General features: G+C 42.0%; 1 protein-coding gene across 12 annotated transcripts in view; it reads right to left on the bottom strand.

Moving 5' to 3' along the window:
• Positions 1-14,000, bottom strand: part of EVA1A (eva-1 homolog A, regulator of programmed cell death) — an 82,734-nt gene that overhangs the window by 65,193 nt on the left and 3,541 nt on the right. For 6 of the 12 annotated variants that reach the window (XM_059942386.1, XM_059942384.1, XM_059942383.1 and 3 more), the window contains one exon: positions 9,599-10,217. The exons of 5 other annotated variants lie outside the window; for them this stretch is intronic. The gene's annotated coding sequence lies outside the window, so the exon portion shown is untranslated. Of the gene's footprint in view, positions 1-9,598; positions 10,218-10,803; positions 11,235-14,000 lie in introns of those variants that run through there. One more of the 12 variants, XM_059942388.1, reaches the window with a different exon arrangement.

The following is a 14,000-nucleotide window of genomic DNA, read 5'->3' as shown; positions in this document are numbered from 1 at the left end:
AAAAAGATATGGTGAAGTCTCAGAATGTGACCTTATTTGGAAGTAGGATCTTTACATATGTAACCAAGTTAAAATGAGGTCATTACGGTGGGCCCTTCCAGATGACTAGTGTCCTTATAAAAAGGGGAAATTTAAATGCAGACATACACAGAGGGAGGACAATGTGAAGAGACACAGGGAGAAAACAAAAATGCCTAAGGCTACCAGATGCCAGGGGAGAAACCTGGCACAGACACTTCCCTAGTACCTTCAGAGGGAGCATGACCCTGCTATCTTTTCTAGCCACCCCAACTGTGAGACAATAAATTTCTGTTGTTATAAGACAGCCAGTTTGTAATACTTTGTTATGGCAGCCCTATGAAACTAATACAGGCTGGTGGTCAAAACAGATCAACTACTGTGGCAGGCACTGGTGTTTAACTCCAACATGCATTCCTCCTTACCCCTTGCTGAAAGAGCCCCACCATGTTTGTGTGTCCGTCCTCCCTGGCCCAAGGTATGGGTCATGCAATTGATTCACTTCAATCACAGAGGTCTCTTTGCCATTCCGTGTACCACGTGACCCAATGCTGTCCAATAGGTATCACTAAAAGGACTGCTGTATCCATGATATAATTCAGTTGTTCTAGGATATTTCTCTGTCCTGTTTGAAATATTCGATGCAGAGACTGTCTCTTACTGAACCTGGACAAGGCACTAAAGTAATGATCAGTGGTGTTACTAGACAACCTGAGGGAGAATGGTAACTGAATTGATTTCCTTGACCATAATTGTCAAGTTTGCCCTTTCAGAAGCTAATCTTGACCTCCAGGGTTTAAATCAACAAGTTTTCCCTTATCAGATATTATTACCTGAATTTGACAGTTATCTCCTGGGTGATTAGGCAGGGAATAGGACAATGTTCTAATCTAGACACTTAAATTCAGGGATTCCCTAATCCACAACCTAATACCACATTGTCTTCTCCAAATTGTAACATGCAAAAATCATCAGGTTAGAACCACAAGATGGGATCTGAGTTTTGCTGCATGCCCTTGGTCAAACACAGAATAATAATCTCATACCTAACAGGTTTTTTCCGCTAAAACACAGCTCTAGTCCTTGCTATGCCAGAAGCTGATTGAGAAACTTAAAGGGCTGGGTGGGTCTTAGCATGGACTGAGAGAAGAGAGAGGAGGGAGTTGCATAGGCTTATGGAGTGGGGCTTCATGACATACCCTGAGAGGTGGGGAGAAGACTCTATATTTTAGGAATGGCACAGGCTTTGATGCCAGATCCAGGTTCAATCTCAGCTCCACCATTTACCAGCTACATGACTTTGGACAAACAACTTAGCATTTCCAAACCTCAGTTTGAAAAATAGGAAATGAAATTTAATATTCTTAAGAATTCATAAGAATTATGCTTAATAATCCATATAATGCACCCAGCATAGTGTCTTGTGACAAACAGGTGACCTCCCAGGATGTGCACATGATTCTGAGTCCCAAATACAGAATGTCTACAATTTTTTTCTTCACTGGAAGAATCACTCCACTGAGCAATAAAGAAACAACTAGACATGTTCCCATCAAATTGGTTATGTAGTCCTGTCATTTTTACCTTGGAGCATGTCACAAGCCATTTCTCTCATGGTCCCTCCTTCTTAGTTCCCCTGAATTAAAGCAATGGCTCCTAAGTGGCCTCCCTGCCTCCATTCTCTCCCCATGCTCCAGTCCAATCTCCAGTGAGCCCCTAGCATTATCATTCTAGAACAGGGATTGGTAAGCTCACAGGTAAATCAAGCCCACTGCCTGTTTGTGTCAATAAAAGTTTATTGGAACAGAGCCATGCTCATTTGTTTATGTATCATCTATAACTGCTTTCACACTATAGTGGCAGAGGTGAGTAGTTGCAACAGAAACTGTATGGCCTGCAAAGCTTAAAATATTTACTATCTGATCCTTCACCGAAAAAGTTTGCTGCACCCTTGGTAACTTGTTCTAGAACACTCCCCTTGGTAACTCATCGCTCCCTCCATTGACTTGCCTCCAAGATAAAGTCTAATCTGTGTTAGTTGGCCCTTACCAATCTTTCCTGATTCATCTCTCACTATTCCCCTACTTGAAGCCCAAACTCCTTGCTGAATGAGGGTCCTATAAACACACCAGGTTTTCTTCACGTAGAACAACACTACTCCCTTTCCACATTAAAAAAAACAAAAACCAAAAAACTTCCACCTATTCTTCAAGATTCTTCTTAAATATCCCTTCCTTTATGAAGCTTCCTAGAACTGCTCCCTCAGACCTATACAAGGGTCAGGCACTCCTTCCTTGGAAACAGTATCCCACCAATAAATGGCATGTCATATACAGTAGATATGGGTCTACATATCTGTCTTCCTCACTAGACACCCCCAAGCTAAACTGTCTCCTCTCTTTCCCTCCTGGAGCACCCTGCTCTTTTCCAACATAGCACTTACCATAGTTTGTAATTATGTATTTCTTTGTGTAATTATTTCTTTAATGTCTGTCCCCTAATAAAGTGAGCTCCAAGAAGACAGGAACTAAGACTGTTGGATTCACCACCACATTACCATTACATATCCTGGAGCCAGCCACATAGTAGTTGTTCAGTCTGTTGAATGAACGAATGATTGGATGAATGAAAAGAAAAAGACAGAGAGAGAGATTTTACTAATGAATCAAATATCAATGAAATAACCTAAGGAATCAAAGCTGTTACTTTCTGAGCACACCAGATACTGCCCCTCAGACGCTTTTGGTACTCCCATGGTCCAGAAGGTTGGGCATAAGCACCATTAATAGCTTTGATATGGATGTTTGGAGCATGTATACAACCCTATTCACTCATTCTTGGAATATGTGTGGAATATTTACATAGCCCTTTCCATGAGATCAAATTCAGACCCCATGAAACTAGAATAAAGCCACATGTACATTTATATCATTGAGTCCAAGTCCACATTTTCACAGAAGCATACAGTATCCTGACCATGCCCTCCTGGAGAAGGACATCCTCTACTCCTTGTCTACTAGGAAAAGGTGGGCAAGACTACTACAATTTCTTCCCTCTGGCCCTAAGGAGAGTGTCCTGTCTGTGCATCACACCCATACCCAGCCAAAGGCACTCCACACCATGCCTACATCCAGATGAAAGACCTGCATGGGAAAGTTTGAGGAGGGAGTTGGGCTGGAATGATTCTTCCTTGACTCATACAGAGGGAATCTTCAAGCTCAAAATGTGACTCTTGAAAGTAGTACTGTTCATTTTTCCTAATACCTGAAGCTCAAGATCAAGCAAATAATTCAGCTGAGTTGCTGCTTCATGTGGAAAAAAATATCCCAAGGCCATTTCCTGTGTGGTCTTTCTGATTTTGGACAGTGTCTCTTTGAGAGAGAGCCCCATCCATAAAGGCCTTCTGTGGAGGTGTGTGTGCATTTCACTGAGATGTTTCCAAGAAGATTCCAACCATTCCAACCAAGGCAAATTTATGAAGTTGGCAGCCAAACCCTATTTCCAGCCTGCAGCCTCAGGGATGTCAGTTCCATGAACGAAGACAAAGCTGAATTTCATGTTTAAGTCAAACTTTTAACCCACTGTGGCATCTACCTCTGGTCTGAACGACAAAAGAATCTTATGTATTAAAACACAAAAATTGTCTTTGGATCTAGATAAACACTTCTCAGAGCTTGTTGGACTTGTCCTTTAAGCCTGGTAACAAACCATTCATAAGGAAATGTCAGTCTTTCCCATTATTAAGAACTTAAATTGCAGCAGCCAAATTATCTAGATTCATTTTAAGCATAGGGTTGTCGCCCTAGCACACCTCCTTACAAAATATGCCTTCCGTTCCCTATAAAATCCAAGCAAATCTCTGTTTCCTTCTATAGATTTCTCTTAATCTCCAATCACCTTTCCCTCTGCTCACAAGATCATATGTCTCATGCCCAGTTCAAAATCAGTGTCCCCCTCTCCCGGGCTGCAGTCCTCATTTTGCCCCAAATAAAACTTAACTCACACACACACACACACAAATCAGTGTCCCCTCCCTTCCACCCACTGTGCTCTGAGTCACTTTCCTTCCTCTCAAGGCTTTCTGCCACCCATCATTCTTACTACTCTAGTATCTATAGAGCAGACACCCCAATTCCACATGCATGACAGGGAGCTCTAGCACATTGTGCTCTCTTGGAATATTTCAAAGATAAATTCAGTAGATGATGTACTGTACATAAATTTGATATGGTCTGGATTTAACAACATGCGATAATGATTCACCATTGGGTACTATGAAAGAAATTTTCTCTACTCCACCTAATAAAAGCTGAAGATCTGAAACACATTTCAGGGGCTTATTTAGTGAGTCCTAACCATCTACATGGAAGCTGTCCAGAACATGGGGAGAGATATTAAAAATCTGTATGAAAAAGAAAAGTGAACATAGAGATACTTTGCCCAGTGTGCATAGTGCATTTATGGCCACTCTGTGAGGCCTCCTCTGGTTCTGTCCCTCCCCATAGATATTGACAGGTCTTTTCCATCTCTAAAATGTTCCCTCTACCTAATACCTTTAGTTATCATCTTCCCTCTCTTGTTGCTTCCACAGCCAAGCATCTGGAAAGAATTGCCTATGTTTGGTATCTCTATGTACTCACCTCACATTTGTTCCTCAACCCACCTCATCTTTCAAACTCCCCTCACCAAGTCATCAATAACTTCCTTATTCCCAAATCCATGGATATTTCATTTCTTTTCTTAATGGATTTCCAGATAATTTGATGCTACTGATCCCTCCTTCCTGAAAACTCTCCTGTATTCCAGTCTCCCATTTCCTCCTACTTTTCTGCCCAGCTCCTACTCCTGTTGCCTTCACTAGAGCCTCTCCTTCCCCTTCCTCAGAGGTCACTGTTGCGCCCTAGTCCCGCCACTCTCAGAGGCAGTCTGGCAAAGACATTAATAGCACAGGCTCCGAATCCTGACTGCCTTGCCTAAAATCCTAGGTCCATTACTATAGTTGTATGACCTTGGGCAAGTTACTTACTACCCCTGTGCCTCGGTTTATTCATTTGTAAAGTAAGTATAATAGTCTTCTCTGGCAATGGTTATTCAGAGCATTAATACACATAAAATATTTAGAACAAACACATAGTACACACTCAATAAGCACTGGCCATTATAATTCCTCTTCCCACGCTCTATACTCTCCTTGAACACCATGAATGCATTACCTCTTGTTAAAAGTTTGCCTTTGAATCTTCTTTAAGACTTCTCTCCTGGATGCCAAATCTGCTAAACCATTTACCCACTAGACATGTCTCTCTGGCTGCCCCTAAAATTCTTCAAATGCAGTTTGTCTGAAACTGAGCTCATCATCTTTTCCTGCAAATGCTTCTCGTCCTCCATAACCTCTCCTAATGAATAGCTCCACTATCCTTACTCTTGGTTGCCCAGGCCAAAATCCCAGTCAGTCCTAGACTCCTGCCCCTGCCCCCAAACTCCACTGAACAATCAGTCACCAAATTGTGTCAACTTTATTGCCAAAATATTTCTTGAGTCTGTGCCCAATTCTCCACTCCTATTACCAGTGTCTTAGATAAAGCCTCATTTTTTTTCACCTAGATGATAAGTAACAATAATATTAAAAATAATATTCACCACTATTTTCACATGCCAATTATAGATCAATTACTGCAGTAGACACTTCACATACTTCATCATCCATAGTCTCGACAGTCATCTCTCCATGAGGGAGGGGGATCATCCATCCCTGTTTTCAGATTGAGAAAGACAGAAGCTCAGAGGCACTTAATAAATAGCCTAAGTTACACAAAGATGTTATGGGGCTGCTATGTAGACTGAGGTCGGTCTGACTCCAAACCCCAGGTCTTTTCTACTCTCTAAACTGCAGTGGTGTCCTGACATGGTCTTCCTGGCACCTGTCTTATTCCTCTCCAACATCTACTGCCAGAGGGGTCTATTTTTACAATGAAACTCTGACTTAGTCTCTCCTCTGTGTAAAATCCTGTAGTAGCTTCCCTGTGCCTTCAGAGTAAAATTTAAACCCTTTAGCAAGGCTTTTCCTGGTGTGCCACTTTGCCCATTTAGAGATCCGCTTCCCTCCTCTCCAACCATACCTACGTCTCTTCCCTTCCTGGAGCACACCATGCCTGCTCACCTGGCCATGCTGTATTTCTCTCCAGTCCCTCTGCCTGTGAGTCTCTTCTCATCAGCCTACATGCCTCCATCTCAGCCTCCTAGATGCTCTTGGACCCACCTGCTGTCCAAGCTGAGTTTAGCTGTGCCTCCTCTGGACAGCCAAGGTACTCTGTCTTGCCTCTAGTGCTGAATTTTAGAGTGATGCAACAGTCATTGATTGAACATCTACAATATGCAAGAATTCATGGTGGATTCTAGTGATTTAGGAATCAATAAGACATGTCTTGCTTTCAGAGAACTTACTTTAATGAGAGAGATGGATAGTAAAATGCTTCATTACTATCTTTGATTCCCCTGTCTGCACACTGGATTTCAGAGATTCTTGGGCAGGAAGAGTACTTGTTCATCTCTGTGTCCCCAGGGCCTAGAACTATGCCTGGCACACAAGGGAGTCGGTAAACACTAACAGCTTGAGCTAAAGAGACAAACAAAGGCCACCAAGCTATCTCTGTGAGCATACAATGCCATCTACAAGCACCATCTTCACTTTCATGTGTATCTTTTCCAGACTCTAATATGTCCAAGTCATTGTTTTCTGATTTTCATGAGGTCCTCAAAGTTCAATCCAGCAAGGAAGGAAACTAATGTCAGAGGTTGTTCAGCCAAGTGGAACACAGGATAGGCACTTCAGTAAAGTATTGTATGTGTCTTCCAATAAGGAGGCCCTTCCAGCTCCTTCTCTTGGGCTGCTGTGGCCTGTCTTGCCAAGAAAAGTGAGTAAAAGGACAAGTCAGCCATATTTGTGTAGGTCCTTAGGGTAAGGCAGGTTTGGGCAGCCCTTCTGAAGGGGGTCTCTGTGTAGAAACAAGACCCCCTGAAGTCAGTTCCTTCCCGCTACTGACCATCTGAGTGACACAGGCAGGAGGGCACAGGGCAAAGAGAAAAGGCTTAAATTACAGCAGGTTTTTTGTAAAAAAGACTTCTTTCCTTCAAAAGCTTATGGTTACTTCTCTGCTGAGCAACATTTCTGCCTCCTCTCACCTTGGAGGACAAAGTACAAGCTGCCTAGGAGATCAAAGAGGGAGCAAGAGGAGGAAGAGAGAGTTGTTGACCCTCAGAGCAGACAGCTTCTAACTGCTTCTAAGTTCTAACAAGGCAAGACCTCAGACATCAGGCAGAGGAGAGGGAAAGGAGGAAAAACATGGAGGAAAAGGCCACTCCCACCTGAACCACAGCAACCCACACACCTGTACTTTCCTTTTTGAAAACTAGATTCTCTAAAAGTGTCTCTGATGATAATATGACCATCCCGACACTGTCTGAAGCAATGGCGAAGGGCTTAGGGTCCGGTGGCCTGGATCTGATCCCAGTTCTGTCTTTTAGCTGAGGGTGGGATCCTGATTCCTCCTCTGATACTGACCTCAGAGGATGGTTGTGAGGATCAATGCAATAAAGGCATACAAAACCCTTACCATGGGTTCTGGCACCCACCCCAGGTGCTCCTATTGTAACTGACCACTGGGAACCACCTATGGGACCACTTTCTGTGGAGGAAGGATGTTCCTCAAAAGAGACTTCCCTTCTCACTGCCTCTATTCCCTGACCCCTGACTGGACTGAGTCTTCCTCTGCATCTGTATCTTCTCTGTCACAGAACTACTCCTCTGTGTTGTGCTGGTTTTCTTGTCTATCTCCCCATTCAGGCCATGAGCATCTTGAGGGTCAAGATGTGACTTTCATGCTAGGGCATTCATTCACTCATTTATCACTTACTAAGTGTTTCCTACATGCCAGGAGGGGTCACTAAGTGGTAAATAAATTACTGAAGTCTGGGAATGACTTATAGAAGCACCTATATAAACTGTCCAATCAACAAGCATATGTACCTGTCACCTGTGGTGAGCTTTGGCAAAAGGCTTTGGGATCAAAGAAAATGACTGCAACTGTGAACATGATTCCCAGGAAATGTATCAGTCATGACAGTTGATCTGCTAGGTCACATGCTGGATTTTATGTAAAACAGACCCAGTTGATCAAGTACACTCTCACTGTCTCTGGCTCTGTCTCTGTCTCTCTCTCTGCCCCTGCTTTCTTCCTCCCTCTCTAAGTCCAGAGAAACTTAGCAATTACTTACCAATTCATACAGACTTTTGGCTGCTCTAAAGGTAATGTTCAAAAGCCCAGACTCGGGAGGAGCCATCCGTACAGTTCATCAGCCAGGGCATTATCTTCCTCATGTTTGTCTCTCTGGCACCCAGCACAGAGCTACTTACCCCACGTGTATTCCAAACTCACCCTAATTCCTCAAGATACCATCACCAGTCTAGTCTAGTCTAGTCTAGACTAAGTGACCCTTACAGAACCAAACAGGATTTCACAGAGTCAAATAATCGAGGTACATTTCACAGAACACAGCCCAAGACCTGAACAGGATGAGGTGTCTCTCCTTAGAACCAGATACACAAGCAGAACCAGCTTCATTAGGAATCTGCCTGCTGGTCAGTTAAAAGGCAGCCAAACCATGACATCAAAGGCCTGAAAACTTAGTGCCGGGTCTGACATTCCTCTCCTGGGCTAGTTTATCTTCTAGATCAGGCTTTAAATACCTCAGTGAAAATGCAAGTGATGCCCCAAAAATCTTGAGTCAGACTTTTACTCCAGTCATTAATACCCCAGGGGAATCTGTTTCTCAGATCAACCATCTGGTGACCCAGGAGAGAGGATAATGCCAGAGGCAGTAAGAGTCTGGTATCTGAAGGGGGAAGGCAGTGTTACAGGGGATCTGAGTGGTCTCTGATGTGTTGATGGACAGGGAAGTTCTCACTCTGCTCCATCCTCAAAAGCAGGCTTACTAGAGTATTTCTGTGACCCCCTAACAAAACCTCAAGGCCTTGCACACCCAGCTAACCTCATTCCACTAAAGTTTGGGAGACAACCTGCCAAAACAAGCAAACTCACGGGGACTACAACTGTGTGAGTCAGCTGTGGAAGAAGCCAGAGTACACAAATGTGCAGATATTTGTGCAAGGTAGTCTGGCCTATACAGCAAGTGGCCAATGGACCAGCAAGGAAGGGGTTCAGCTTTCAAAGGCAGGGCTGCATTCAGGGAAAAAGGTTCCAAGTTAGTGAAGTGATCACCTGTAACCTAGTATCCAGTGTCATGCATAACTCAGATAGGGGGTCAGTGACAGGTTCCAAACCTGGTTCTCCAAAACTCCATATGAGTCATTAAATTCTCTTAACAAGTTTTACCTTTAATATATAACAGCGTTCCCCAAATTTTTGGCACCAGGGACTGGTTTCATGGAAGACAATTCTTCCACAGACCAGGGAGGGGGGATGACCAGTTTCTGGATGATTCAAGTACATTACATTTATTGTGCACTTTATTTCTATTATTATTACATTTTAATATATAATGAAATAATTATACAACTCACCATAATGCAGAATCAGTGGAGCACTGAAGTTGTTTTCCTGCAACTAGATGGTTCCATCTGGGGGTGATGGGAGACAGTGACATCCAAAGTGTGTTGCTTATGTCCAGTCTACTCCATAATCTCGTTTTGGTTTCTGTCACTACAGAAAAGCCTGCTTCACAAGGATAGGATGTTGGAAATGAAAACAGGTTTTTCAGTGCTTTTGTGGCAATCTCAGGATATTCTGCCTTGACTTTAATCCAGAACGTATGGAGATTTGAAGTTGTCTCAAACATACTTTTAAGGTCACCGTCATTTGCGATCTCAAGAAGTTGCTCCTCTTCTAGCACGGACAAAGTCGATTCACCTGGTTTATTCACAAGTGGGTCACGGATCCATTCCTTCCCAGGTCAGGGGTCTTTTGTGGTTGGGAAGTAATGCTCAAACTCTTTTGAAAGATGAGATAGGTGATCATGTACCAGCTGGGAGAAAGAAGGTCTTGGCTCAGTCTCTTTCAAAATCTCTGCTAATGTTTGAAACATGTCAAAAATCCCAACGTTCAATCATTGCCCCCATAATTCCAGTTTGGCTTTGAATGCAGCCGGTTTATCTGCCGACTTGAACACAGTTGTCGTCCTCCCTTGAAATGACAGATTGAGTTCACTGAGCAGGTTGAATATGTCACACAGGTAAGCAAGTTTTGCAACCCATTCTGTGTCACTGAAATGTGCTGTCAGTGGTGACTCTTTTTCTAAAAGAAATCTCTGGAGCAGCTCTTATAACTCAATAACTCTGGCTAGTGATCTACCTTTAGAAAGCCATCTGACTTCTGTGTATAAGAGAAGACGTGTGTGCTCTGCGTCCATCTCCTCACAAAGCTGTGCGAACAGACATGAGTTAAGGGCATGTACTTTACTTATTTGTTTATTTTTTTTGAGAATGAGGTCTATTTTATTTAGTTTTTAAAAATTTTTTTATTTTATTTTTTTAAACAGCAGGTTCTTATTAGTTATCTATTTTATACATATTAGTGTATATATGTCAATCCCAGTCTCCCAATTCATCCCACCCCCCACCACCCCACTTTCCCCCTGTGGTGTCCATGCGTTTGTTCTCTATATCTGTGTCACTGTTTCTGCCTTGCAAACCAGTTCATCTGTACCATTTTTCTGGATTCCACATATATGCATTAATATACGATATTTGTTTTTCTCTTTCTGACTTACCTCGCTCTGTATGACAGTCTCTAGGTCCATCCACGTCTCTACAAATGACCCATTTTCGTTCCTTTTTATGGCTGAGTAATATTGCATCATATGTATGTACCACATCTTCTTTATCCATTTGTCTCTCGATGGGCATTTAGGTTGCTTCCATGACCTGGCTATTGTAAACAATGCTGCAATGAACATTGGGGTGCATGTGTCTTTTTGAATTATGGTTTTCTCTGGGTATATGTCCAGTAGTGGGATTGCTGGATCATAAGGTAATTCATTTTTAATTTTTTAAGGAACTTCCACACTGTTCTCCAGAGTGGCTGTATCAATTTACATTCCCACCAACAGTGCAAGAGAGTTCCCTTTTTGCCACACCCTCTCAACAACAGCATTTGTTGTCTGTACACTTTCCAATGATGCCCATTCTAACTGGTGTGAGGTGATACCTCATTGTAGTTTTGATTTGCATTTCTCTAATAATTAGTGATGTTGAGCAGCTTTTCATGTGCTTCTTGGCCATCTGTATGTCTTCTTTGGAGGAATGTCTATTTAGGTCTTCTGCCCATTTTTGGATTGGGTTGTTTTTATTTTAGTATTGAGTTGCATGAGCTGTTTATATATTTTGGAGATTAATCCTTTGTCCATTGATTCGTTTGCAAATATTTTCTCCCATTCTGAGGGTTGTCTTTTCGTCTTGTTTATGGTTTCCTTTGCTGTGCAAAAGATTCGAAGTTTCATTAGGTCCCATTGGTTTATTTTTGTTTTTATTTCCAGTACTCTAGAAGGTGGATCAAAAAAGATCTTGCTGTGATTTATGTCAAAGAGTGTTCTTCCTATGTTTTCCTCTAAGAGTTTTACAGTGTTCGGTCTTACATTTAGGTCTCTAATCCATTTTGAGTTTAGTTTTGTGTATGCTGTCAGGGAGTGTTCTAATTTCATTCTTTTACATGTAGCTGTCCAGTTTTCCCAGCACCACTTACTGAAGAAACTGTCATTTCTCCATTATATATCCTTGCCTCCTTTGTCATAGATTAGTTGGCCATAGGTGCGTGGGTTTATCTCTGGGCTTTCTATCCTGTTCCATTGATCTATATTTCTGTTTTTGTGCCAGTACCATATTGTCTTGATTACTGTAGCTTTGTAGTATAATCTGAAGTCAGGGAGTCTGATTCTTCCAGCTCCATTTTTTTCCCTCAAGATTGCTTTGGCTATTCGAGGTCTTTTGTGTCTCCATACAAATTTTAAGATTTTTTGTTCTAGTTCTGTAAAAAATGCCAGTGGTAATTTAATAGGGATTGCACTGAATCTGTAGATTGCTTTGGGTAGTAGAGTCATTTTCACAATATTGATTCTTCCAATCCAAGAACATGGTACATCTCTCCATCTGTTTGTGACATCTTTGATTTCTTTCATCAGTGTCTTAGAGTTTTTTGAGTTCTGGTCTTTTACCTCCTTATGTAGGTTTATTCCTAGGTATTTTATTCTTTTTGTTGCAATGGTAAATGGGATTGTTTCCTTAATTTCTCTTTCTGATCTTTTGTTGTTATTGTATAGGAATGAAAGAGAATTCTGTGCATTAATTTTGTATCCTGCAACTTTACCAAATTCATTGATTAACTCTAGTAGTTTTCTGGTGACAACTTTAGGATTCTGTATGTATAGTATCATGTCATCTGCAAACAGTGACAGTTTTACTTCTTTTCCAATTTGTATTCCCTTTATTTCTTTTTCTTCTCTGATTGCCGTGGCTAAGACTTCCAAAACTATGTTGAATAACAGTGGCGAGAGTGGACATCCTTGTCTTGTTCCTGATCTTAGAGGAAATGCTTTCAGTTTTTCACCATTGAGAATGATGTTTGCTGTGGGTTTGTCATATATGGCCTTTATTATGTTGAGGTAGGTTCCAGCAATGCCCACTTTCTGGAGAGCTTTTATCATAAATGGTGTTGAATTTTGTCAAAAGCTTTTTCTGCATCTATTGAGATGATCATAAGGGGCATGTACTTTAATGTGGTTGATCATTTTAATCACATCCTGCAAAACGTTGTTAAATTCAGGTGACATTTTTTGGCTAGCCAGCATTTCTCTATGGATGACACAGTGCATAGATTCACATTCAGAGGCAACCTCTTTGACCTGAGTAGTGAAACAAGAAAGCTCTCCAGACATGGCAGCCACTCCGTCTATGCATATAACAACACAAAATGACAAATTCAGTTTTCCTGATATGTAATCATTCAAAGACTTGAATAGTTCTGCAGCTGTGGTGTTGGTTGGCAACAAAAGTGCACATAACATATCCTCGTGCACATCCTCCTGAAAAATATATCGCACAAAAACAAGCAATTGTTGCCTTGTTGTTAACATCGGTAGACTCGCCAACCTGGATTGCATACCATGGTGACTCATTAATTCTCTCTAACAGTTGTGCCTCAATATCCTCTGCTATTTCATCAATTTGTCTAGTTATGGTGCTAGCCGAAAGAGGAACACATGCCACCTTTTGAACTGCAGCCTCTCCTAAAAGTTCACAACAAATGTCCTTAGCAGCAGGCAGTATTAACTTTTCACCAATAGTAAAGGGCTTCTTAGCTTTAGCAATGCAGTTAGTCACTAAGAATGATGCTCTCAGTGCCGACACATTTGATGAAGTGGTGGCTTTCAATAATCGCTTCTGTTCTTTGTGTTCACGTTTGTTTCTTTTGAAAGACTCCAAAGGCTTGTCTTTTAATGCATGGTGCTTGAACTCCACGTTTGGCTAGGGTTAGCTTGTGGGCTTACCAAAACTGTGACTGAGACAAGTGTGCAGTGTGGGAAAGAGGTGTGGATGGAAGTGGTAAATAAAATAATGGGCAAGCCACACGCAGACTAAAATAAGTGTTGGATTCTGACTTAAAACCTGCCACCAGATGCAGTTGTACTATTGAAGGACATCACCTCGCTTGCCCCTATAAAGCCTGCCACCAGATGCAGCTTGTCACTTGCCACTCAGTGATAGGGCTTTGATATGAGTCTGCAAGCAATTGATCTATTATGGTCTCTGTGCAGTCAAACCTCTCTGCTAATGATAATCTGTATTTGCAGCCACTCTCCAGCACTAGCATCACCACCTCAGCTCCACCTCAGATCATCAGGCATTAGATTCTTATAAGAAGCGTGCAACCTAGATCCCTCACATGCGCAGTTCACAGTAGGGTTTGCACTCA

The sequence above is a fragment of the Balaenoptera ricei genome, chromosome 13, assembly GCF_028023285.1.
Source record: "Balaenoptera ricei isolate mBalRic1 chromosome 13, mBalRic1.hap2, whole genome shotgun sequence".
Classification (NCBI taxonomy): domain Eukaryota; kingdom Metazoa; phylum Chordata; class Mammalia; order Artiodactyla; family Balaenopteridae; genus Balaenoptera; species Balaenoptera ricei.
This window is presented reverse-complemented; position numbering and strand designations above follow the sequence as displayed.